The following is a 27,347-nucleotide window of genomic DNA, read 5'->3' as shown; positions in this document are numbered from 1 at the left end:
TTGAGTCGTGACTTAGCTTTTTGACATGTAGTGCAGCGAGCAACAAAACGCTCAACATCCCGTCTCATCTTTGGCCAAAAGAAATGTGTAGCAAGTACGTCCTCCGTCTTCTTCACGCCAAAGTGTCCCATTAATCCTCCTCCATGCGCCTCCTGCAACAGCAAAAGACGAAGAGAGCTAGCTGGAATGCATAGCTTGTTAGCACGGAACACAAATCCATCATTAACGACAAACTTGTTCCAGGTTCTCCCTTCTTTACAATTCTGCAAAACATCTTTAAAATCAGCATCATGCACATATTGATCTTTGATGGTCTCCAAACCAAATATTTTGAAGTCAAGTTGTGAAAGCATAGTATAGCGACGAGACAATGCATCAGCAATAACATTTTCTTTACCCTTCTTGTGTTTAATGACATAAGGGAAAGTTTCAATGAATTCAACCCATTTAGCATGTCTACGATTCAGTTTAGCTTGACTTTTAATATGTTTCAAAGATTCATGATCAGAATGTATAACAAATTCTTTGGGCCATAAATAATGTTGCCATGTTTCTAAAGTCCGAACAAGAGCATATAGTTCTTTATCATAAGTAGAATAATTCAGACTAGGCCCATTCAATTTTTCAGAAAAGTATGCAACAGGTTTACCATCTTGTAATAACACACCTCCTAATCCAATTCCACTAGCATCACATTCAAGCTCAAAAGTCTTATTAAAATCAGGAAGTTGGAGTAAAGGAGCATGTGTCAACTTATCTTTCAATACCGTGAAGGCTGCTTCCTGTGCGGTACCCCAAACAAAAGGCACATCCTTCTTTGTAAGCTCGTTGAGAGGTGCAGCAATGGTGCTAAAATCTCTCACAAAACGCCTATAGAAACCAGCGAGTCCAAGAAAACTCCGCACTTGTGTGACCGTTTTGGGCTGCGGCCAACTCTCAATAGCTTCAATCTTGGCTTTATCAACTTCAATTCCCTGTGGAGTAACAACATAGCCAAGAAAAGATACTCGGTCGGTGCAAAAGGTGCACTTCCCAAGGTTACCAAACAAACATGCATCACGTAGAGCAATAAAAACAGCACGTAAATGTTCCAAATGTTCTTCCAAAGATTTGCTATAAATCAGTATATCATCAAAATAGACTACCACAAATCGTCCAATGAAAGCACGTAAAACTTCGTTCATTAGTCTCATGAAAGTACTAGGTGCATTAGTTAACCCAAAAGGCATGACTAACCACTCATATAAACCAATCTTAGTTTTAAATGCAATTTTCCATTCATCTCCCAATTTCATACGAATTTGATGGTATCCACTACGCAAATCAACTTTGGAGAATATTGTAGAGCCACTCAATTCATCAAGCATATCATCTAGCCTAGGAATAGGATGACGATAACGAATAGTAATATTATTAATGCCTCTACAATCAACACACATACGCGACGTACCATCCTTTTCAGGCACTAGTATAATAGGAACAGCACAAGGACTAAGAGATTCGCGTATATAACCTTTGTCGAGCAGCTCCAGTACTTGATGCATAATCTCCTTCGTCTCCTCTGGATTGGTACGGTCTGGTGCACGGTTGGGTAGCGATGCACCGGGAATTAAATCAATTTGATGCTCAATCCCTCGAATAGGTGGTAATCCCGGTGGCACGTCTTGTGGGAAGACGTCAGCGAACCCCTGCAAAATGTTAGTGACAGGAGGGGGCAAAGAGGAAGGCACGTCCTCGAATGAAAATAATGCCTCTTTGCACACAAAAGCATAGCAAACTGATTTGTTGAAATCTAGCTCATCAATATCAGATTTTGTGGCAAGTAAACATGCACTTTTCAATTTAATTTCAGAAACAACACTAGATGGTTTATTATTAGGTTTCATTTGTTGCTTAAATTTTTTGCCACAATCTGATTTTCACTCTTATTTTTCTCCTGTTTTGCTTTATTAGCTCTATTAATGTCATCTTTCAAAATGGAATCAGGAGTCATAGGAAGCAAAGTAATATTTTTATCCTTATGAACAAGAGTATACTGATTGTTTCTACCATGGTGTACAGAATTTTTATCAAATTGCCATGGTCTACCAAGTAATAAGTAACATGCTTGCATGGGTACCACATCACAATCAACATAATCAGCATATGTAGAGATACTAAAATGCACACGAACAGTACGTGTTACCTTAACCTTGCCGCTGTTGTTGAACCATTGGATGTAGTAAGGATGTGGATGTGGTCTTGTGGTGAGAGATAGTTTCTCCACCATCTCCGTGCTAGCCAAGTTGTTACAGCTCCCTCCATCTATGATGACGCGAACAGAACGTTCCTTCACAACTCCCTTTGTATGGAACAAATTATGCCTCTGATTTTGCTCTGCTTGTGTGACCTGCACACTCAAAACACGTTGAGCAACTAAACATTCATACCTGTCAGCGTCTTCAGGAGCCATGTATTGCGTCTCATTTTCAGAATCATCTCCACCATGTTCTTCACGTGTAATAAGAGCCAAAGTCTCCTCATCATAGTCACTAGCGGAATCATACCCACCATCCTCAGTAGCAATCATCACACGCTGAGATTTGCATTCTCTCGCATAATGTCCTCTTCCCTTACAACGACGACAAATAATATCACTTGTGTGCCCTGTTGACGCCATGGAAGAAGAAGAGCTCTGCGCAGGCCCGGCAGGTGTGCTCTTGGCAGAGAGTGGTGGTTGTGCCTGCTTTCTTGTATCACGGCTGGAGGTGGCACCTGATGGAGGTGATGGTGAAGTGGAAGTAGAGGATGCACGTGGTGTCCATGATGAAGGTCGACCTGCAGAAAAGTTGGTTCGCGCCATAGTTGCCGTTTGCAGAGAGGAAATATGTGCGAGCATGCACACAGTTGCCGTTTGCAAAGCGTGTGTGATGTCAGAAAATATGACAAACGGTGCGGGCAAACTAAATGTTTGTGATAGTTGCCTTACCATAAACGTTTCTGATGCGGTGCACATCGTAAACGTTGCACCACTGAATAGCGTGTGCGATAGTTATCATGTACGATGCTGTTACGATGGTCTGACGTTTCGCAATCCTATTCGACACTCGTACGATGATTAGCTAATCTTCTTAATTAGTTATCGCATATGGTTCGGGAAAAGTGAATGTGTGTGATTGTCTGCTTATCATACACATTCTATAATCGTGAACTGTTTGTGATGGGTCGTGCATCATAAACGTAGCACCATAGGATACTGACTGCGATGGTAATGCCAGCACACACGAGTAGCAAGGATGGGGCGTTTGGGATATTTGAGATATCATAAACAATTTTATAGGAGCAACTGTATGCTTCATGGCTGCCTATCCCCGATGGTTTCTGGGTCGTGTGGGAAGGACTCCCCTATTGCCCACACTCACTAGGCGACGGTTTAAAATGTCGTCGTGGAAAGGGGTTAAAAACCGTTTGTATAGCAGCTCGATGTACCAGTAGATACCACGTCATGGAAGATGTCAAGTTAGTAGACAAGGAAAAAAAGAATTCGATCCAGAATCTATCTCATTCCGATGACGACATGCGCTCACTGACAGAACACTAAAACATGGGGTATGCTAAACTTATTGTGTACACGAGCCCGCTCGAAAACAATCCATCATGGTAAAACACTGGGATATGAATTGTGGCGTAGTAGTAAAAAAAGATAGATCAAGAGATAAAAAATGCATGTGCTTTATATAAGAAAGAAGGCATAGTAGATCCCCGAGGAGGGCTTTGCCATCCGCCATGACGCACCCGGGCTGCCTCCCCGAGCAGATGGGACACGTATCGGCTAGAGGAGCTGGCCTTGTAGCGCACTCCACCAACAAGGCATTTAATACCTTACCAGGCTACCAAAGTAGCCTGGCGTAGGGCTATGCCTAGGTAATCATCACTATGACCCGAGAGGCACATGACAAGACAGGATGCTGGCATGGCATAAAGAAGTAGAAGGGCGGTGCAGTGGGTCACGTCGGGTAAGACACTCAAGTGCCTGAGACATCGCAGTGTCAGGTCATCTACTGCCATTTGGCAGATGCAAGTGGATTACGTTGGACTGGTTATCTCTTTGTACACTACCTTGCAATTATTTATGGACCAATTGTGATGCCCCCTAGATCTATATAAGAGGAGGACCGTGATCGAATAGAGGACAAGGAATACTAGTCACACACACACTGTCATCCCCACGGTCAAGGATAGTTTGAGAAGAGGAGGAAGAGAGACAGAGATAGGAGTGATGGGGCACTTTAGCTAGTACCCCGACTACAACTGGTCTCACCCCCATCACCACTTTTGTAACACCCAAAAACTTATATTCCACTGATTATATGAAATATCAACAGGACATAGAGTTTTACGCAAAGATGACGGCCTAAACCTGTATAAAATCCTTTGTGTCGTACTTTTTGTGCGTGCCTTAGAGAGTTGATTGACTTGGTGTTTTAGCCCATGGTAGAACTCGAAAATATTGGGTATCCTTGATCCCTGGTGTCCGGAGATCACCTCACCAGGTAGGGGGCTAAGCCTTGGTTAAGAGATTGGAGGCAGAGGTAGAGGCCTGGTCATGGATCAAGGTAGTTTGGGAGAGAGCTCCCAAACCACCGCCCCTCGGGAAAAGGGATCAAAAGAAGGAGGAGAAAAGCCATCGGATTGTTTTTCTCCGGGAGTTACCCGCCGTTCGGGAGGATGGGGCCCACAGCCGCGTTGCTCTCCATACGAACGCTCCTGAGAAATCCAGCGACACATGTGGACATGTAGTCTCCCTTGAGTGTGTGTCTCAGGGAGATAAGAGACGTTGCCAATGCCCCCCCCCCGGGCTCGGGGCCCAAATAAAGAGAGAACACCTTTGTGTCCACCCAGCCCACTCCATCAAGACTACCAACCTAGAGGCTGGAATGGAAGACGAACACGGGTGAATCTCCAAACGAGGGGTTCCCAATAGTTGGCAGCGACATAGAAAGCGATGTCAAAGAAACCTCAACACCGGACAACATGAAGTGGAGCTTCTCCCTAACCTGCTCCAGTGATGCTGCTTAAACAAAGACGAACAAAAGACACCAGAAGATCCATTAGGAGGACCTCAGGTAAAGTCCAAAACATTTTTCAGAGAAGAAGGACAGATCCAGAAGACCGGTCCGAGGAGGACCAGGAGATCTAGGAGGCAACGCCACCTTCCCAACGAGGAGTAGTCCGCTGCATACTGACGGGAGGAAGATTCGATCATCGAATTGGGTATAAAGACACATCCCCAACCAGGAGTAGTCCGCTGCAAACTGATGGGGAGGTTTTTATGACCTCACCTTTCGGCAAATTGGTTTCCCCGACAGGGATCCCATGCTGTCACCTAAACTTTGCACTAGGGTACTCCTGACGAGGGGACCTTCAGCCTCCCTAGGCAACAGGCACCGCTGACCAGGAGTACGCTGCGGCAGACTGAAGGCGGGGCCCCTGGCGACTACATGTTCGAGCTCTCCTCAACTAGGAGCAATCTGCTGCAAACTGATGGAGAGGCTCTTACAGACCAATGTATGGGTCCCTTTCAACCAAGAGCATTCCGCTGCATACTGACAGAAGGGCCTTGTTCTCTGAAACACAAGTAGGAGGGCGCGATCATGGATCCCTTTTTCCCCGACTACCTCAATCTTGCAGAGAGACGGGTCGGGGGTATTAGGGAACGACCAACGTACGTATCTTCTCCTATCCTTAGGCAGTCTTGTTGCTCATGGGTGGGAGATTCTCATTCGCATCAACAAACCCTTAGGTGTGAGGACGGGTGTACAGTTCATTTTCTTCCCCGACCATGGAGTAATGAAGTGTTGATCGAGAGGAAGAGGGAATGTAGGTCAAGGATGGCAACATACTCGATCGTGTTGAGATAGCTATCAGGCAGCGGATCTAGAGAGCCTGCCCACTAGAAAATACTAGGAAGACTCACCCTAGTAAGAATCCCAACCACGGGATGGGATAATAACGATTGAACGAAACATATCCAAGGTACGACAAAGTACGAAAAGATATACCCTGCAAGGGTTCACAAAAGTTTGCGATTATATACCCTGCAAAGGTGTCCCGTCTTTCGATGAGATGATGGATATCGCTTTGGTGGAAGTCGACTTTGACGATCCGACTACGAACGTGCGATGACGTCGCGCCTTAAGAATCGCTAAAGCAACTCCGAGAGGTTATTGACCACGCCGGAGCACGATCAACCTGACCACGAGGGTCTGTTTCCTGCGAGCAAACGAAGAACAAGCAAGAAACTGGGATTGCAATCTGGATATTGCGAATATAAGATGAAAGCTTTATTGATCAAGGTGGGGTTCTGTGACGCCTGTCTGGTCGTTGAACACAAACGAAGTACGCGAAGTTGCAGCTATGGGGAACTTTTAATCATAGTCACTAGTGGACTCATACCCACCATCCTCAGTAGCAATCATCACACGCTGAGATTTGCATTCTCTCGCATAATGTCCTCTTCCCTTACAACGACGACAAATAATATCACTTGTGTGCCCTGTTGACGCCATGGAAGAGGAAGAGCTCTGCGCAGGCCCGGCAGGTGTGCTCTTGGCAAAGAGTGGTGGTTGTGCCTGCTTTCTTGTATCACGGCTGGAGGTGGCACCTGATGGAGGTGATGGTGAAGTGGAAGTAGAGGATGCACGTGGTGTCCATGATGAAGGTCGACCTGCAGAAAAGTTGGTTCGCGCCAACACCTGTCGATCCTGCACTTCACGTTCAGCTTTACAAGCAAGATGGAATAAACGAGTGATATTATTATAATCCTTATACTCTAGAATGGTCTGAATCTCTTTATTTAATCCACCCATAAAACGTGCAAGCATAGCTTCATTCTCCTCAACAATACCACATCTAATCATGCCAGTTTGTAATTGCTGATAATATTCTTCTACAGAATGTTTCCCTCGTCTTAAGCGCTGCAATTTTTGAAGTAATTCACGTTGATAATATGGTGGAACCCAACGAGTACGCATAGCAGTTTTCAAAGCAGCCCAAGTAGCTGGAACAGGATATAATCTACAATGTTCAGACCACCAAACACATGCAAAGCTAGTGAAAGCACAAACAGCAGTAGGAACACGTCTCTCCTCAGGATATTGTAAACATGTAAATCGTTGTTCAGTTTCTAACTCCCAAGTAAGATATATATCAGGAACATATCTACCCTCAAATGGTGGAATATTCAATTTCAGTTTAGGGAGATGGTCATGATCTCGTACCTGAGGTGGTGGTGCCGGGCTACCGTTGCGAATATATACATGAAGTCGACCTGCTGGTGGTGGTGCTGGTGGCTGCACGTAGTTCAGATTTTGATCAACCTCATCCTCATAATCGCCCGCATAATCGTCATCCTCCTCAGCCGCCGCAGTTGCAGGAGCCAAAGAAGCATCAACAGTAGGTGCAGCGGCACCCGAATTTTGACCAGTCTCAATTGGAACGCGCTGTGCTCGTCCCACTTGATTTGGAAGGCGGTGTTGGAGATGTGGTTGTTGTTGTTGTAGAGGTGCGACATATGCAGCCGGTGGTGGTTGGGGAAGACGCTTGAGTAATTCAGTAAACTTGTTATCCAGCTTTGTCTCGAACGACTTCTCCACGGCATCTATCTTCTCCATAGCCTCTTCAAATCTGTTTAGCACATCTCCCACCTGGCCACTCATCATTTGCTGAAATTTATCATGCAACTCCTTGTTCGTCATGTTCTCCCAATAAGTCTCATCGGCTTGTGATCCTGCCATGGTTAGCAGCAATAGAAACACAAAAGAATATGATCCTACAGACTACTAGGAAGTGGTGGTGATGGTGGTGTGTCACAAATCCTTCAAACGAATCTCAAATTCTTACCAGTTCTTACCCAGCAGCAGGTGGTGATCGGCAACCGTTGTAGTCAAAACTCTCAAAGCTTGGATAGAGCGATTACCAGGGAGAGTCAACCGCACGATGTAGATGTATGTGGAGCTGGGAAGGCTTATAATATGGTAGCAAAAATGGTCAGCAATAATCAATTCAGAGATGCAAAGTTGAATAAACGCTCAACGACGGTACTGTGCTGGTCCTAGGCTAGACCGTGCTAGAGACGCGAGCCTAGAACACTAACAAAATCACGGCGCTGCACGTAAACAAGGGAAAAGCACACTCTGGAATTTTCATTTTTTTTGCTCTTTTTTTCGCGCTCTTTTTTTTGCGCTCCTCTTTTTTTGCGAAAAATCACTATAATGGCAAGTGTCTCAAAACTCTTCCTAGGTCAAACTGACAGGATAGGCACAAAATTTTTTGACTATTTTTTTCGGAAATCAGGGCAGCGACGACGAAAAAGTGCGACAAAAAAATCACTATAATGGCGAGTGTCTCAAAACACTCCCCGGGACCTAAAAATAGGATAGGGAAAAAATATTTTTGGTCGCCGAAATTTTGGCCTAAAACTGCCCGGGGGTCTCCAGACTCGTTTTTTTCCGAGACCTACTCAGGCAAGGAAACACGAAACGAAAAATAGATGGATCTCTAAAACAAACCGAATATGAAAAGAACTCGGATTGGTTGTGGATATATGGTGGTAGGATATGGCAGCGGTGGTGGTATATGGTAGCGGTGGTGGTATATGGATACGGATCGGTGGTGGTATATGGATACGGATTGGTGGTGGTATATGGATACGGATTCAGAGCAGTGGCGGATAAGCAATAGTGGTAGATGGCAAGCGATGATGATGGTGCGGCGGCGGCGTGACAACTTATGACCAGAACTCGAAACTCTAAAAGACTAGACTCTAAGACCAGGACCTTGACACGACGATGCAACCGCAAATTCAACAAAGCAAAAACCCTAAAAACATTATGCAAAGGCTCAGATTGGTTCGGATATGATGAACTAACCCTAAATTTTTTTTGTATGGCTTTTTCGTGGACTGTAGGTATGAAGAACAGACTCGATCTAAACTACGAAAAACTGTAAAATCTCACCGAGCAACCTGGAAATCTGATACCACTTGATAGAGGCAAAGGTGTCCCGTCTTTCGATGAGATGATGGATATCGCTTTGGTGGAAGTCGACTTTGACGATCCGACTACGAACGTGGGATGACGTCGCGCCTTAGCAATCGCTAAACCAACTCCGAGAGGTTATTGACCACGCCGGAGCACGATCAACCTGACCACGAGGGTCTGTTTCCTGCGAGCAAACAAAGAACAAGCAAGAAACTGGGATTGCAATCTGGATATTGCGAATATAAGATGAAAGCTTTATTGATCAAGGTGGGGTTCTGTGACGCCTTTGTCTGGTCGTTGAACACAAACAAAGTATGCGAAGTTGTAGCTATGGCGAACTTTTAATCTAAACAAAACCCAAAGTCTAAACTACGCCCTAAGGGCTGTATATATGGAGGAAGAGGGATAGCCTATACTCAAGTATTTTGAAATTACATGGGCCTGGCCCAATAATAAGGTGACGCAGCACCTAAAATAGCCTCTGGACGAAAGTTATGAAGTAGCATCTTGTATATTTCGTCCAAGGCTTCATGCACGCATTATGGTGGCTTCAATGTCCTGAAATCATCACTTGTAACTCCGTTCTTGTCCCCCATGCGCATGTATCATCTCCATGCTTGTTCTTGCTCCAATGTTCATCCTTCTCAAAGCTAGGCCCTTCATTTGTAAGCAAAACAAATGTATCCAATTTAGGCAGCATCATATTCTCATGAACATTAGAATCATTACCAAGAAACGAAAGTACCTGGTAATTTAATTGGCGTGCGCGAGCTCAAGTAATTGGTCCAGTATGTATAGCAGCAGGGGCTGTGGGTGTAACAATGGTATTCATGTCCTCATCATCCTCCCCTTCTTGAAATGAAGTCGTCCTCGACGGAAGCTCATCTCCCTCACCCAAATAAGGCTTCAAATCTGCAATGTTAAAAGTGGGACTAACCCCAAAATCTGCAGGCAGCTCAAGTTTATATGCATTATCATTTATTTTCTCTAACACCTTAAAAGGACCATCAGCACGTAGCATTAGCTTTGATTTGCGCAAATCAGGAAATCTATCCTTACGCAAATGTAACCAAACAAGATCTCCAGGTGCAAACACAACATGTTTTCTACCCTTATCTCCAGCAAATTTATATTTAGCATTCATACGCTCAATGTTTTCCTTAGTTAACTCATGCATTTTTAAGATCAATTCAGCATGTTATTTAGCATCAAAATTAACCTTCTCCGAAGATGGAAGAGGCAACAAATCAATAGGTGCACGAGGTTGGAAACCATACACAATTTCAAAAGGGCACATCTTAGTAGTAGAATGCAATGAACGATTATAAGCAAACTCAATATGAGGCAAGCATTCTTCCCACATTTTCTTATTATTATTCAAAACAGCCCTAAGCATAGTAGACAATGTTCTATTGACTACTTCAGTTTGTCCATCAGTTTGGGGGTGACAAGTAGTACTAAAAAGCAGTTTAGTCCCCAACTTAGCCCATAAACATCTCCAAAAGTGGCTAAGAAATTTAGTATCACGATCTGAAACAATAGTATTTGGCACACCATGCAAACGAATAATTTCACGGAAGAACAAATCAGCAACATTAACAGCATCATCGCTTTTATGACATGGTATAAAGTGTGCCATTTTTGAGAATCTATCCACGACAACAAATATGCTATCCCTCCCCTTCTTTGTTCGAGGTAAACCTAAAACAAAGTCCATAGATATATCCTCCCAAGGAACACTAGGTACAGGCAAAGGCATATATAAACCATGAGGATTGAGTCGTGACTTAGCTTTTTGACATGTAGTGCAGCGAGCAACAAAACGCTCAACATCCCGTCTCATCTTTGGCCAAAAGAAATGTGTAGCAAGTACGTCCTCCGTCTTCTTCACGCCAAAGTGTCCCATTAATCCTCCTCCATGCGCCTCCTGCAACAGCAAAAGACGAAGAGAGCTAGCTGGAATGCATAGCTTGTTAGCACGGAACACAAATCCATCATTAACGACAAACTTGTTCCAGGTTCTCCCTTCTTTACAATTCTGCAAAACATCTTTAAAATCAGCATCATGCACATATTGATCTTTGATGGTCTCCAAACCAAATATTTTGAAGTCAAGTTGTGAAAGCATAGTATAGCGACGAGACAATGCATCAGCAATAACATTTTCTTTACCCTTCTTGTGTTTAATGACATAAGGGAAAGTTTCAATGAATTCAACCCATTTAGCATGTCTACGATTCAGTTTAGCTTGACTTTTAATATGTTTCAAAGATAAATGATCAGAATGTATAACAAATTCTTTGGGCCATAAATAATGTTGCCATGTTTCTAAAGTCCGAACAAGAGCATATAGTTCTTTATCATAAGTAGAATAATTCAGACTAGGCCCACTCAATTTTTCAGAAAAGTATGCAACAGGTTTACCATCTTGTAATAACACACCTCCTAATCCAATTCCACTAGCATCACATTCAAGCTCAAAAGTCTTATTAAAATCAGGAAGTTGGAGTAAAGGAGCATGTGTCAACTTATCTTTCAATTCCGTGAAGGTTGCTTCCTGTGCGGTACCCCAAACAAAAGGCACATCCTTCTTTGTAAGCTCGTTGAGAGGTGCAGCAATGGTGCTAAAATCTCTCACAAAACGCCTATAGAAACCAGCGAGTCCAAGAAAACTCCGCACTTGTGTGACCGTTTTGGGCTGCGGCCAACTCTCAATAGCTTCAATCTTGGCTTTATCAACTTCAATTCCCTGTGGAGTAAAAACATAGCCAAGAAAAGATACTCGGTCGGTGCAAAAGGTGCACTTCCCAAGGTTACCAAACAAACGTGTATCACGTAGAGCAATAAAAACAACACGTAAATGTTCCAAATGTTCTTCCAAAAATTTGCTATAAATCAGTATATCATCAAAATAGACTACCACAAATCGTCCAATGAAAGCACGTAAAACTTCGTTCATTAGTCTCATGAAAGTACTAGGTGCATTAGTTAACCCAAAAGGCATGACTAACCACTCATATAAACCAAACTTAGTTTTAAATGCAGTTTTCCATTCATCTCCCAATTTCATACGAATTTGATGGTATCCACTACGCAAATCAACTTTGGAGAATATTGTAGGGCCACTCAATTCATCAAGCATATCATCTAGCCTAGGAATAGGATGACGATAACGAATAGTAATATTATTAATGCCTCTACAATCAACACACATACGCGACGTACCATCCTTTTCAGGCACTAGTATAATAGGAACAGCACAAGGACTAAGAGATTCGCGTATATAACCTTTGTCGAGCAGCTCCTGTACTTGACGCATAATCTCCTTCGTCTCCTCTGGATTGGTATGGTATGGTGCACGGTTGGGTAGCGATGCACCGGGAATTAAATCAATTTGATGCTCAATCCCTCGAATAGGTGGTAATCCCGGTGGCACCTCTTGTGGGAAGACGTCAGCGAACTCTTGCAAAATGTTAGTGACAGCAGGGGGCAAAGAGGAAGGCACGTCCTCGAATGAAAATAATGCCTCTTTGCACACAAAAGCATAGCAAACAGATTTGTTGAAATCTAGCTCATCAATATTAGATTTTGTGGCAAGTAAACATGCACTTTTCAATTTAATTTCAGAAACAAAACTAGATGGTTTATTATTAGGTTTTATTTGTTGCTCAAATTCTTTTGCCACAATCTGATTTTCACTCTTATTTTTCTCCTGTTTTGCTTTATTAGCTCTATTAATGTCATCTTTCAAAATGGAATCAGGAGTCATAGGAAGCAAAGTAATATTTTTATCCTTATGAACAAGAGTATACTGATTGTTTCTACCATGGTGTACAGAATTTTTATCAAATTGCCATGGTCTACCAAGTAATAAGGAACATGCTTGCATGGGTACCACATCACAATCAACATAATCAGCATATGTAGAGATACTAAAATGCACACGAACAGTACGTGTTACCTTAACCTTGCCGCTGTTGTTGAACCATTGGATGTAGTAAGGATGTGGATGTGGTCTTGTGGTGAGAGATAGTTTCTCCACCATCTCCGTGCTAGCCAAGTTGTTACAGCTCCCTCCATCTATGATGACGCGAACAGAACGTTCCTTCACAACTCCCTTTGTATGGAACAAATTATGCCTCTGATTTTGCTCTGCTTGTGTGACCTGCACACTCAAACACGTTGAGCAACTAAACATTCGTACCTGTCAGCGTCTTCAGGAGCCATGTATTGCGTCTCATTTTCAGAATCATCTCCACCATGTTCTTCACGTGTAATAAGAGCCAAAGTCTCCTCATCATAGTCACTAGCGGAATCATACCCACCATCCTCAGTAGCAATCATCACACGCTGAGATTTGCATTCTCTCGCATAATGTCCTCTTCCCTTACAACGACGACAAATAATATCACTTGTGTGCCCTGTTGACGCCATGGAAGAAGAAGAGCTCTGCGCAGGCCCGGCAGGTGTGCTCTTGGCAGAGAGTGGTGGTTGTGCCTGCTTTCTTGTATCACGGCTGGAGGTGGCACCTGATGGAGGTGATGGTGAAGTGGAAGTAGAGGATGCACGTGGTGTCCATGATGAAGGTCGACCTGCAGAAAAGTTGGTTCGCGCCATAGTTGCCGTTTGCAGAGAGGAAATATGTGCGAGCATGCACACAGTTGCCGTTTGCAAAGCGTGTGTGATGTCAGAAAATATGACAAACGGTGCGGGCAAACTAAATGTTTGTGATAGTTGCCTTACCATAAACGTTTCTGATGCGGTGCACATCGTAAACGTTGCACCACTGAATAGCGTGTGCGATAGTTATCATGTACGATGCTGTTACGATGGTCTGACGTTTCGCAATCCTATTCGACACTCGTACGATGATTAGCTAATCTTCTTAATTAGTTATCGCATATGGTTCGGGAAAAGTGAATGTGTGTGATTGTCTGCTTATCATACACATTCTATAATCGTGAACTGTTTGTGATGGGTCGTGCATCATAAACGTAGCACCATAGGATACTGACTGCGATGGTAATGCCAGCACACACGAGTAGCAAGGATGGGGCGTTTGGGATATTTGAGATATCATAAACAATTTTATAGGAGCAACTGTATGCTTCATGGCTGCCTATCCCCGATGGTTTCTGGGTCGTGTGGGAAGGACTCCCCTATTGCCCACACTCACTAGGCGACGGTTTAAAATGTCGTCGTGGAAAGGGGTTAAAAACCGTTTGTATAGCAGCTCGATGTACCAGTAGATACCACGTCATGGAAGATGTCAAGTTAGTAGACAAGGAAAAAAAGAATTCGATCCAGAATCTATCTCATTCCGATGACGACATGCGCTCACTGACAGAACACTAAAACATGGGGTATGCTAAACTTATTGTGTACACGAGCCCGCTCGAAAACAATCCATCATGGTAAAACACTGGGATATGAATTGTGGCGTAGTAGTAAAAAAAGATAGATCAAGAGATAAAAAATGCATGTGCTTTATATAAGAAAGAAGGCATAGTAGATCCCCGAGGAGGGCTTTGCCATCCGCCATGACGCACCCGGGCTGCCTCCCCGAGCAGATGGGACACGTATCGGCTAGAGGAGCTGGCCTTGTAGCGCACTCCACCAACAAGGCATTTAATACCTTACCAGGCTACCAAAGTAGCCTGGCGTAGGGCTATGCCTAGGTAATCATCACTATGACCCGAGAGGCACATGACAAGACAGGATGCTGGCATGGCATAAAGAAGTAGAAGGGCGGTGCAGTGGGTCACGTCGGGTAAGACACTCAAGTGCCTGAGACATCGCAGTGTCAGGTCATCTACTGCCATTTGGCAGATGCAAGTGGATTACGTTGGACTGGTTATCTCTTTGTACACTACCTTGCAATTATTTATGGACCAATTGTGATGCCCCCTAGATCTATATAAGAGGAGGACCGTGATCGAATAGAGGACAAGGAATACTAGTCACACACACACTGTCATCCCCACGGTCAAGGATAGTTTGAGAAGAGGAGGAAGAGAGACAGAGATAGGAGTGATGGGGCACTTTAGCTAGTACCCTGACTACAACTGGTCTCACCCCCATCATGATAGAGGCAAAGGTGTCCCGTCTTTCGATGAGATGATGAATATCGCTTTGATGGAAGTCGACTTTGACGATCCGACTACGAACGTGCGAGGACGTCGCGCCTTAGCAATCGCTAAACCAACTCCGAGAGGTTATCGACCACGCCGGAGCACGATCAACCTGACCACGAGGGTCTGTTTCCTGCGAGCAAACGAAGAACAGGCAAGAAACTGAGATTGCAATCTGGATATTGCGAATATAAGATGAAAGCTTTATTGATCAAGGTGGGGTTCTGTGACGCCTTTGTCTGGTCGCTGAACACAAACGAAGTACGCGAAGTTGCAGCTATGGCGAACTTTTAATCTAAACAAAACCCAAAGTCTAAACGACGCCCTAAGGGCTGTATATATGGAGGAAGAGGGGGGGAATTTCGTGGCCCTTGAGGAAGGGGTCCGAAACCAACCCTATCTCTTGTTTCCCCACACATACGGACTCTAAAAACAGCCTATACTTATGTATTTCGAAATTACATGGGCCTGGCCCAATAATAAGGTGACGCAGCACCTAGAATAGCCTCTGGACGAAAGTTATGAAGTAGCATCTTGTATATTTCGTCCAAGGCTTCATGCACGCATTATGGTGGCTTCAACGTCCTGAAATCATCACTTGTAACTCCGTTCTTGTTCCCCATGCGCATGCCATCATCTCCATGCTTGTTCTTGCTCCAATGTTCATCCTTCTCAAAGCTAGGCCCTTCATTTGTAAGCAAAACAAATGTATCCAATTTAGGCAGCATCATATTCTCATGAACATTAGAATCATTAGCAAGAAACGAAAGTACCTGGTAATTTAATTGGCGTGCGCGAGCTCTAGTAATTGGTCCAGTATGTATAGCAGCAGGGACTGTGGGTGTAATAATTGTATTGATGTCCTCATCATCCTCCCCTTCTTGAAATGAAGTCGTCCTCGACGGAAGCTCATCTTCCTCACCCAAATAAGGCTTCAAATCTGCAATATTAAAAGTGGGACTAACCCCAAAATCTGCAGGCAGCTCAAGTTTATATGCATTATCATTTATTTTCTCTAACACCTTAAAAGGACCATCAGCACGTGGCATTAGCTTTGATTTGCGCAAATCAGGAAATCTATCCTTACGCAAATGTAACCAAACAAGATCTCCAGGTGCAAACACAACATGTTTTCTACCCTTATCTCCAGCAAGTTTATATTTAGCATTCATACGCTCAATGTTTTCCTTAGTTAACTCATGCATTTTTAAGATCAATTCAGCACGTTGTTTAGCATCAAAATTAACCTTCTCCGAAGATGGAAGAGGCAACAAATCAATAGGTGCACGAGGTAGGAAACCATACACAATTTCAAAAGGGCACATCTTAGTAGTAGAATGCAATGAACGATTATAAGCAAACTCAATATGAGGCAAGCAGTCTTCCCACATTTTCTTATTATTCTTCAAAACAGCCCTAAGCATAGTAGACAATGTTCTATTGACTACTTCAGTTTGTCCATCAGTTTGGGGGTGACAAGTAGTACTAAAAAGCAGTTTAGTCCCCAACTTAGCCCATAAACATCTCCAAAAGTGGCTAAGAAATTTAGTATCACGATCTGAAACAATAGTATTTGGCACACCATGCAAGCGAATAATTTCACGAAAGAACAAATCAGCAACATTAACAGCATCATCGCTTTTATGACATGGTATAAAGTGCGCCATTTTCGAGAATCTATCCACGACAACAAATATGCTATCCCTCCCCTTCTTTGTTCGAGGTAAACCTAAAACAAAGTCCATAGATATATCCTCCCAAGGAACACTAGGTACAGGCAAAGGCATATATAAACCATGAGGATTGAGTCGTGACTTAGCTTTTTGACATGTAGTGCAGCGAGCAACAAAACGCTCAACATCCCGTCTCATCTTTGGCCAAAAGAAATGTGTAGCAAGTACGTCCTCCGTCTTCTTCACGCCAAAGTGTCCCATTAATCCTCCTCCATGCGCCTCCTGCAACAACAAAAGACGAAGAGAGCTAGCTGGAATGCATAGCTTGTTAGCACGGAACACAAATCCATCATTAACGACAAACTTGTTCCAGGTTCTTCCTTCTTTACAATTCTGCAATACATCTTTAAAATCAGCATCATGCACATATTGATCTTTGATGGTCTCCAAACCAAATATTTTGAAGTCAAGTTGTGAAAGCATAGTATAGCGACGAGACAATGCATCAGCAATAACATTTTCTTTACCCTTCTTGTGTTTAATGACATAAGGGAAAGTTTCAATGAATTCAACCCATTTAGCATGTCTACGATTCAGTTTAGCTTGACTTTTAATATGTTTCAAAGATTCATGATCAGAATGTATAACAAATTCTTTGGGCCATAAATAATGTTGCCATGTTTCTAAAGTCCGAACAAGAGCATATAGTTCTTTATCATAAGTAGAATAATTCAGACTAGGCCCACTCAATTTTTCAGAAAAGTATGCAACAGGTTTGCCATCTTGTAATAACACACCTCCTAATCCAATGCCACTAGCATCACATTCAAGCTCAAAAGTCTTATTAAAATCAGGAAGTTGGAGTAAAGGAGCATGTGTCAACTTATCTTTCAATACCGTGAAGGCTTCTTCCTGTGCGGTACCCCAAACAAAAGGCACATCCTTCTTTGTAAGCTCGTTGAGAGGTGCAGCAATGGTGCTAAAATCTCTCACAAAACGCCTATAGAAACCAGCGAGTCCAAGAAAACTCCGCACTTGTGTGACCGTTTTGGGCTGCGGCCAACTCTCAATAGCTTCAATCTTGGCTTTATCAACTTCAATTCCCTGTGGAGTAACAACATAGCCAAGAAAAGATACTCGGTCGGTGCAAAAGGTGCACTTCCCAAGGTTACCAAACAAACGTGCATCACGTAGAGCAATAAAAACAGCACGTAAATGTTCCAAATGTTCTTCCAAAGATTTGCTATAAATCAGTATATCATCAAAATAGACCACCACAAATCGTCCAATGAAAGCACGTAAAACTTCGTTCATTAGTCTCATGAAAGTACTAGGTGCATTAGTTAACCCAAAAGGCATGACTAACCACTCATATAAACCAAACTTAGTTTTAAATGCAGTTTTCCATTCATCTCCCAATTTCATACGAATTTGATGGTATCCACTACGCAAATCAACTTTGGAGAATATTGTAGAGCCACTCAATTCATCAAGCATATCATCGAGCCTAGGAATAGGATGACGATAACGAATAGTAATATTATTAATGCCTCTACAATCAACACACATACGCGACGTACCATCCTTTTTAGGCACGAGTATAATAGGAACAGCACAAGGACTAAGAGATTCGCGTATATAACCTTTGTCGAGCAGCTCCTGTACTTGACGCATAATCTCCTTCGTCTCCTCTGGATTGGTACGGTATGGTGCACGGTTGGGTAGCGATGCACCGGGAATTAAGTCAATTTGATGCTCAATCCCTCGAATAGGTGGTAATCCCGGTGGCACGTCTTGTGGGAAGACGTCAGCGAACTCCTGCAAAATGTGAGTGACAGCAGGGGGCAAAGAGGAAGGCACGTCCTCGAATGAAAATAATGCCTCTTTGCACACAAAAGCATAGCAAACAGATTTGCTGAAATCTAGTTCATCAATATCAGATTTTGTGGCAAGTAAACATGCACTTTTCAATTTAATTTCAGAAACAACACTAGATGGTTTATTATTAGGTTTCATTTGTTGCTCAAATTCCTTTGCCACAATCTGATTTTCACTCTTATTTTTCTCCTGTTTTGCTTTATTAGCTCTATTAATGTCATCTTTCAAAATGGAATCAGGAGTCATAGGAAGCAAAGTAATATTTTTATCCTTATGAACAAGAGTATACTGATTGTTTCTACCATGGTGTACAGAATTTTTATCAAATTGCCATGGTCTACCTAGTAATAAGGAACATGCTTGCATGGGTACCACATCACAATCAACATAATCAGCATATGTAGAGATACTAAAATGCACACGAACAGTACGTGTTACCTTAACCTTGCCGCTGTTGTTGAACCATTGGATGTAGTAAGGATGTGGATGTGGTCTTGTGGTGAGAGATAGCTTCTCCACCATCTCCATGCTAGCCAAGTTGTTACAGCTCCCTCCATCTATGATGACGCGAACAGAACGTTCCTTCACAACTCCCTTTGTATGGAACAAATTATGCCTCTGATTTTGCTCTGCTTGTGTGACCTGCACACTCAAAACACGTTGAGCAACTAAACATTCATACCTGTCAGCTTCTTCAGGAGCCATGTATTGCGTCTCATTTTCAGAATCATCTCCACCATGTTCTTCACGTGTAATAAGAGCCAAAGTCTCCTCATCATAGTCACTAGCGGACTCCTACCCACCATCCTCAGTAGCAATCATGACACGCTGAGATTTGCATTCTCTCGCAAAATGTCCTCTTCCCTTACAACGACGACAAATAATATCACTTGTGTGCCCTGTCGATGCCATGGAAGAAGAAGAGCTCTGCACAGGCCCGGCAGGTGTGCTCTTGGCAGAGAGTGGTGGTTGTGCCTGCTTTCTTGTATCACGGCTGGAGGTGGCACCTGATGGAGGTGATGGTGAAGTGGAAGTAGAAGATGCACGCGGTGTCCATGATGAAGGTCGACCTGCAGAAAAGTTAGTTCGCGCCAATGGCTGTCGATCCTGCACTTCACGTTCAGCTTTACAAGCAAGATGGAATAAACGAGTGATATTATTATAATCCTTATACTCTAGAATGGTCTGAATCTCTTTATTTAATCCACCCATAAAACGTGCAAGCATAGCTTCATTCTCCTCAACAATACCACATCTAATCATGCCAGTTTGTAATTCCTGATAATATTCTTCTACAGAATTTTTTCCTTGTCTTAAACGCTGCAATTTTTGAAGTAATTCACGTTGATAATATGGTGGAACCCAACGAGTACGCATAGCAGTTTTCAAAGCAGCCCAAGTAGCTGGAACAGGATATAATCTACAATGTTCAGACCACCAAACACATGCAAAGCTAGTGAAAGCACAAACAGCAGCAGGAACACGTCTCTCCTCAGGATATTGTAAACATGTAAATCGTTGTTCAGTTTCTAACTCCCAAGTAAGATATATATCAGGAACATATCTACCCTCAAATGGTGGAATATTCAATTTCAGTTTAGGGAGATGGTCATGATCTCGTACCTGAGGTGGTGGTGCCGGCCTACCGTTGCGAATATATACCTGAGGTCGACCTGCTGGTGGTGGTGCTGGTGGCTGCACGTAGTTCTGATTTTGATCAACCTCATCCTCATAATCGCCCGCATAATCGTCATCCTCCTCAGCCGCCGCAGGAGCAGGAGCCAAAGAAGCATCAACAGTAGGGACAGCAGCACCCGAATTTTGACCAATCTCAATTGGAACGCGCTGTGCCCGTCCCACTTGATTTGGAAGGCGGCGTTGGAGATGTGGTTGTTGTTGTTGTAGAGGTGCGACATGTGCAGCCGGTGGTGGTTGGGGAAGACGCTTTAGTAATTCAGTAAACTTGTTATCCAGCTTTGTCTCAAACGACTTCTCCACGGCATCTATCTTCTCCATAGCCTCTTCAAATCTGTTTAGCACATCTCCCACCTGGCCACTCATCATTTGCTGAAATTTATCATGCAACTCCTTGTTCGTCATGTTCGCCCAATCAGTCTCATCGGCTTGTGAACCTGCCATGGTTAGCAGCAATAGAAACACAAAAGAATATGATCCTGCAGACTACTAGAAGTGGTGGGATGGTGGTGTGTCACAAAACCTTCAAGCGAATCTCAAATTCTTACCAGTTCTTACCCAGCAGCAGGTGGTGATCGGCAACCGTTGTAGTCAAAAACTCTCAAAGCTTGGATATAGCGATTACCAGGGAGAGTCAAACGCACGATGTAGACTTATGTGGAGCTGGGAAGGCTTATAATATGGTAGCAAAATGGTAAGCAATAATCAATTCAGAGATGCAAAGTTGAATAAACGCTCAACGACGGTACTGTGCTGGTCCTAGGGTAGACCGTGCTAGAGACGCGAGCCTAGAACACTAACAAAATCACGGCGCTGCACGTAAACAAGGGAAAAGCACACTCAGGAATTTTTTTTTTCGCTTTTTTTTTTTGCGCTCTTTTTTTTTTTTTTTTTTTGCGCTCCTCCTTTTTTTTTTTTTTTTTTTTTGCGAAAAAATCACTATAATGGCGAGTGTCTCAAAACTCTTCCCAGGTCAAACTGACAGGATGGGCGCAAAATTTTTTGACTATTTTTTTTTTTCGGAAATCAGGGCAGCGACGACGAAAAAGTGCGACAAAAAATCACTACGATGGCGAGTGTCGCAAAACACTACCCGGGGCCTAAAAATAGGATAGGGAAAAAATATTTTGGGTTGCCGAAATTTTGGCCTAAAAACTGCCCGGGGGTCTCCGAGACCTACTCAGGCAAGGAAACACGAAACGGAAAATATATGGATCGCTAAAACAAACCGACTATGAAAAGAACTCGGATTGGTGGTGGATATATGGCGGTAGTATATGGCAGCGGTGGTGGTATATGGATACGGATTCAAAGCGGTGGCGGATAAGCAATGGTGGTAGATGGCAAGGCGATGATGATGGTGCGGCGGCGGCGTGACAACTTATGACCAGAACTCGAAACTCTAAAAGACTAGACTCTAAGACCAGCAACTTGACACGACGATGCAACCGCAAATTCAACAAAGCAAAAACCCTAAAAAGATTATGCAAAGGCTCAGATTGGTTCGGATATGATGAACTAACCCTAATTTTTTTTTGTGGCTTTTTCGTCGACTGTAGGTATGAAGAACAGACTCGATCTAAACTACGAAAAACTGTAAAATCTCACCGAGCAACCTGGAAATCTGATACCACTTGATAGAGGCAAAGGTGTCCCGTCTTTCGATGAGATGATGAATATCGCTTTGATGGAAGTCGACTTTGACGATCCGACTACGAACGTGCGAGGACGTCGCGCCTTAGCAATCGCTAAACCAACTCCGAGAGGTTATCGACCACGCCGGAGCACGATCAACCTGACCACGAGGGTCTGTTTCCTGCGAGCAAACGAAGAACAGGCAAGAAACTGAGATTGCAATCTGGATATTGCGAATATAAGATGAAAGCTTTATTGATCAAGGTGGGGTTCTGTGACGCCTTTGTCTGGTCGCTGAACACAAACGAAGTACGCGAAGTTGCAGCTATGGCGAACTTTTAATCTAAACAAAACCCAAAGTCTAAACGACGCCCTAAGGGCTGTATATATGGAGGAAGAGGGGGGGAATTTCGTGGCCCTTGAGGAAGGGGTCCGAAACCAACCCTATCTCTTGTTTCCCCACACATACGGACTCTAAAAACAGCCTATACTTATGTATTTCGAAATTACATGGGCCTGGCCCAATAATAAGGTGACGCAGCACCTAGAATAGCCTCTGGACGAAAGTTATGAAGTAGCATCTTGTATATTTCGTCCAAGGCTTCATGCACGCATTATGGTGGCTTCAACGTCCTGAAATCATCACTTGTAACTCCGTTCTTGTTCCCCATGCGCATGCCATCATCTCCATGCTTGTTCTTGCTCCAATGTTCATCCTTCTCAAAGCTAGGCCCTTCATTTGTAAGCAAAACAAATGTATCCAATTTAGGCAGCATCATATTCTCATGAACATTAGAATCATTAGCAAGAAACGAAAGTACCTGGTAATTTAATTGGCGTGCGCGAGCTCTAGTAATTGGTCCAGTATGTATAGCAGCAGGGACTGTGGGTGTAATAATTGTATTGATGTCCTCATCACATCACCACTTTTGTAACACCCAAAAACTTATATTCCACTGATTATATGAAATATCAACAGGACATAGAGTTTTACACAAAGATGGCGGCCTAAACCTGTATAAAATCCTTTGTGTCGTACTTTTTGTGCGTGCCTTAGAGAGTTGATTGACTTGGTGTTTTAGCCCATGGTCGAACTCGAAAATATTGGGTATCCTTGATCCCTGGTGTCCGGAGATCACCTCACCAGGTAGGGGGCTAAGCCTTGGTTAAGAGATTGGAGGCAGAGGTAGAGGCCTGATCATGGATCAAGGTAGTTTGGGAGAGAGCTCCCAAACCACCGCCCCTCGGGAAAAGGGATCAAAAGAAGGAGGAGAAAAGCCATCGGATTGATTTTCTCCGGGAGTTACCCGCCGTTCGGGAGGATGGGGCCCACAGCCGCGTTGCTCTCCATACGAACGCTCCTGAGAAATCCACCGACACATGTGGACATGTAGTCTCCCTTGAGTGTGTGTCTCAGGGAGATAAGAGACGTTGCCAATGCCCCCCCCCCCCTCGGGCTCGGGGCCCAAATAAAGAGAGAACACCTTTGTGTCCACCCAGCCCACTCCATCAAGACTACCAACCTAGAGGCTGGAATGGAAGACGAACACGGGTGAATCTCCAAACGAGGGGTTCCCAATAGTTGGCAGCGACATAGAAAGCGATGTCAAAGAAACCTCAACACCGGACAACATGAAGTGGAGCTTCTCCCTAACCTGCTCCAGTGATGCTGCTTAAACAAAGACGAACAAAAGACACCAGAAGATCCATTAGGAGGACCTCAGGTAAAGTCCAAAACATTTTTCAGAGAAGAAGGACAGATCCAGAAGACCGGTCCGAGGAGGACCAGGAGATCTAGGAGGCAACGCCACCTTCCCAACGAGGAGTAGTCCGCTGCATACTGACGGGAGGAAGATTCGATCATCGAATTGGGTATAAAGACACATCCCCAACCAGGAGTAGTCCGCTGCAAACTGATGGGGAGGTTTTTATGACCTCACCTTTCGGCAAATTGGTTTCCCCGACAGGGATCCCATGCTGTCACCTAAACTTTGCACTAGGGTACTCCTGACGAGGGGACCTTCAGCCTCCCTAGGCAACAGGCACCGCTGACCAGGAGTACGCTGCGGCAGACTGAAGGCGGGGCCCCTAGCGACTACATGTTCGAGCTCTCCTCAACTAGGAGCAATCTGCTGCAAACTGATGGAGAGGCTCTTACAGACCAATGCATGGGTCCCTTTCAACCAAGAGCATTCCGCTGCATACTGACAGAAGGGCCTTGTTCTCTGAAACACAAGTAGGAGGGCGCGATCATGGATCCCTTTTTCCCTGACTACCTCAATCTTGCAGAGAGACGGGTTGGGGGTATTAGGGAACGACCAACGTACGTATCTTCTCCTGTCCTTAGGCAGTCTTGTTGCTCATGGGTGGGAGATTCTCATTCGCATCAACAAACCCTTAGGTGTGAGGACGGGTGTACAGTTTGTTTTCTTCCCCGACCATGGAGTAATGAAGTGTTGATCGAGAGGAAGAGGGAATGTAGGTCAAGGATGGCAACATACTCGATCGTGTTGAGATAGCTATCAGGCAGCGGATCTAGAGAGCCTGCCCACTAGAAAATACTAGGAAGACTCACCCTAGTAAGAATCCCAACCACGGGATGGGATAATAACGATTGAACGAAACATATCCAAGGTACGACAAAGTACGAAAAGATATACCCTGCAAGGGTTCACAAAAGTTTGCTCACAGGGGAGTATTAGTACATCCAGTGGTACACATCCCTCTATCATAGCCCAAGCACGGTAAAAGGACTGGGGCCAGGAACTAGGTCATCTATGCCCAGAATTCTAGGGAGAGCATCCTTAAAACAGCCCCACCGTGCGACCGTAAGTGGATCGATGGACTCCGCCGCCCGTTGTGCCCATCTTAGGATGTGTTTTGAAGGAAAAAGGGTGGATATGCACCCCCATATCCTCATATTCCTCCCGCGTAGCCTCGGTGATGATCCCATATGCCAAGAAGAAGCTTGACATCTGCTCACCGCTGAAAGAAGGCCAGCTCCTGGTGAAGAATCTGATCGAGGCTAGGGTTTTCTTGCACCGCCTTATTAGCCTCCTCTAGCTCTAGAGAAACTGCCTCCTAGTTGGCGAACATGGCCCTCCTCGTCTGGATCGTCGAATGCCATGCCTTCGCCAGTCCTAGCTTCCCTGGGTGAGTAGAAAGATAAGGCAGAAGCTCCATCCTCAGGGTTAGTGCGGGGGAAGAAGGGAGCCATGCTACCAGACGGCCTATGACCACCGAAGGAATGAAAGGGGCTGCCGGTGGAGCAAGAGAGGCCCTTGGTGCCAACATAGAAGAAAGGGTGGGATAGGGTGCCACGATCCCCGGAGGAGGACAGCCAACGGAGGAATAAGCACTCCGGTCGTACGGAGAGTGCGATGGAACGCAAAGGACGAGGAAGCCATGACAAGAGGTGAAGAGCCAGATGCAGCTGCAGTGAAAAAGCCTGGATTTGTAGACGAAATTCGCTCGTTCTGCCTCACCGCGCTCAAATGGATAAATTACTATCTAGGGAACCTTTCCGATCTTTGGAAAATGGGGCAGTAAAAGCTCATGATGGGAGACTAGAAATGTCCCGAGGCGAAGGCGAGCTGCCACGACGTCTCACGTCCCATAAAAGAGAAAACCACTTCCTTTTCCCACTTGACGTGCGGCATCGACGGTTCCCGAGGCGGTCGCATTTATTACTGTTATTTGGCCCACCCCCACCGTGATTCAGGCGGATGCCCTCTCCTTGACCACTTTCAAAGAATGCGGTAGGCGGGCCCAGTGGCTACTGACGAGACAATAAAACAGGGGGTATGCTCAACATATTGTGTACACGCGCCCGCTCGGAAATAATCCAACATAGTAAAACACTAGGGTATGAATTTTGGTGACGTAGTAAAAAAGACATATCGGGAAATAAGAAATGGAAGTGTTTTATATAAGAAAGCAGCGACAGAAGATCCCCGAGGAGGGCCCTGACATCGGCCATGACGCACCCGGGGGCTGACTCCCCGAGCAGACGAGTCACACGTCAGCCAGAGGAGCTGGCCCTGCAGTGCACTCTGTCGGGGTTCTAGGAGCGGGGGTACCCAGACCCGTCCGCCTACGGCCCAGCGCGTGGCTCCATCGACGGCCCGGCGCGGCCCAACTCCAGGACTTCACGAGTAAGAACCTCACGAGGGCCCTTGATGAGGACATCAATACCATTGTTACACCCAGAGCCCCTGCTGCTATACATACTGGACCAATTACTAGAGCTCGCGCACGCCAATTAAATTACCAGGTACTTTCGTTTCTTGGTAATGATTCTAATGTTCATGAGAATATGATGCTGCCTAAATTGGATACATTTGTTTTGCTTACAAATGAAGGGCCTAGCTTTGAGAAGGATGAACATTGGAGCAAGAACAAGCATGTAGATGATGGCATGCGCATGGGGGACAAGAACGGAGCTACAAGTGATGATTTCAGGACGTTGAATCCACCATAATGCGTGCATGAAGCCTTGGACGAAATATACAAGATGCAACTTCATAACTTTCGTCCAGAGGCTATTCTAGGTGCTGCGTCACCTTATTATTGGGCCAGGCCCATGTAATTTCGAAATACTTGAGTATAGGCTATTTTTAGAGTCCGTTTGTGTGGGGAAACAAGAGATAGGGTTGGTTTCGGACCCCTTCCCCAAGGGCCACGAAATTCCCCCCTCTTCCTCCATATATACAACCCTTAGGGCGTCGTTTAGACTTTAGGTTTTGTTTAGATTAAAAGTTCGCAATAGCTGCAACTTCGCGTACTTCGTTTGTGTTCAACGACCAGACAAAGGCGTCATAGAACCCCACCTTGATCAATAAAGATTTCATCTTATATTCGCAATATCCAGATTGCATTCTCAGTTTCTTGCTTGTTCTTCGTTTGCTCGCAGGAAACAGACCCTCGTGGTCAGGTTCATCGTGCTCCGGCGTGGTCAATAACCTCTCAGAGTTGGTTTAGCGATTGCTAAGGCGCGACGTCCTCGCACGTTCGTAGTCGGATCGTCAAAGTCGACTTCCATCAAAGCGATATCCATCATCTCATCGAAAGACGGGACACCTTTGCCTCTATCAAGTGGTATCAGATTTCCAGGTTGCTCGGCGAGATTTTACAGTTTTTCGTAGTTTAGATCGAGTTTGTTCTTCATACCTACAGTCCACGAAAAAGCCACAAAAAAATTAGGGTTAGTTCAGTATATCCGAACCAATCTGAGCCTTTGCATAATCTTTTTAGGGTTTTCGCTTTGTTGAATTTGCGGTTGCATCGTCGTGTCAAGTTGCTGGTCTTAGAGTCTA

General features: G+C 44.5%; 1 pseudogene; it reads right to left on the bottom strand.

Moving 5' to 3' along the window:
- LOC141027945 (uncharacterized) overlaps positions 1-23,742 on the bottom strand; it is a 32,686-nt pseudogene extending 8,944 nt beyond the window's left edge.
- Between the last annotated feature and the right edge of the window lie 3,605 nt (positions 23,743-27,347).

Source organism: Aegilops tauschii, chromosome 1, assembly GCF_002575655.3.
Source record: "Aegilops tauschii subsp. strangulata cultivar AL8/78 chromosome 1, Aet v6.0, whole genome shotgun sequence".
In the NCBI taxonomy this organism is placed as follows: Eukaryota; Viridiplantae; Streptophyta; class Magnoliopsida; order Poales; family Poaceae; genus Aegilops; species Aegilops tauschii.
The sequence above is the reverse complement of the archived record's forward strand: the minus strand, read 5'-3'. Positions and strand labels throughout refer to the sequence as shown.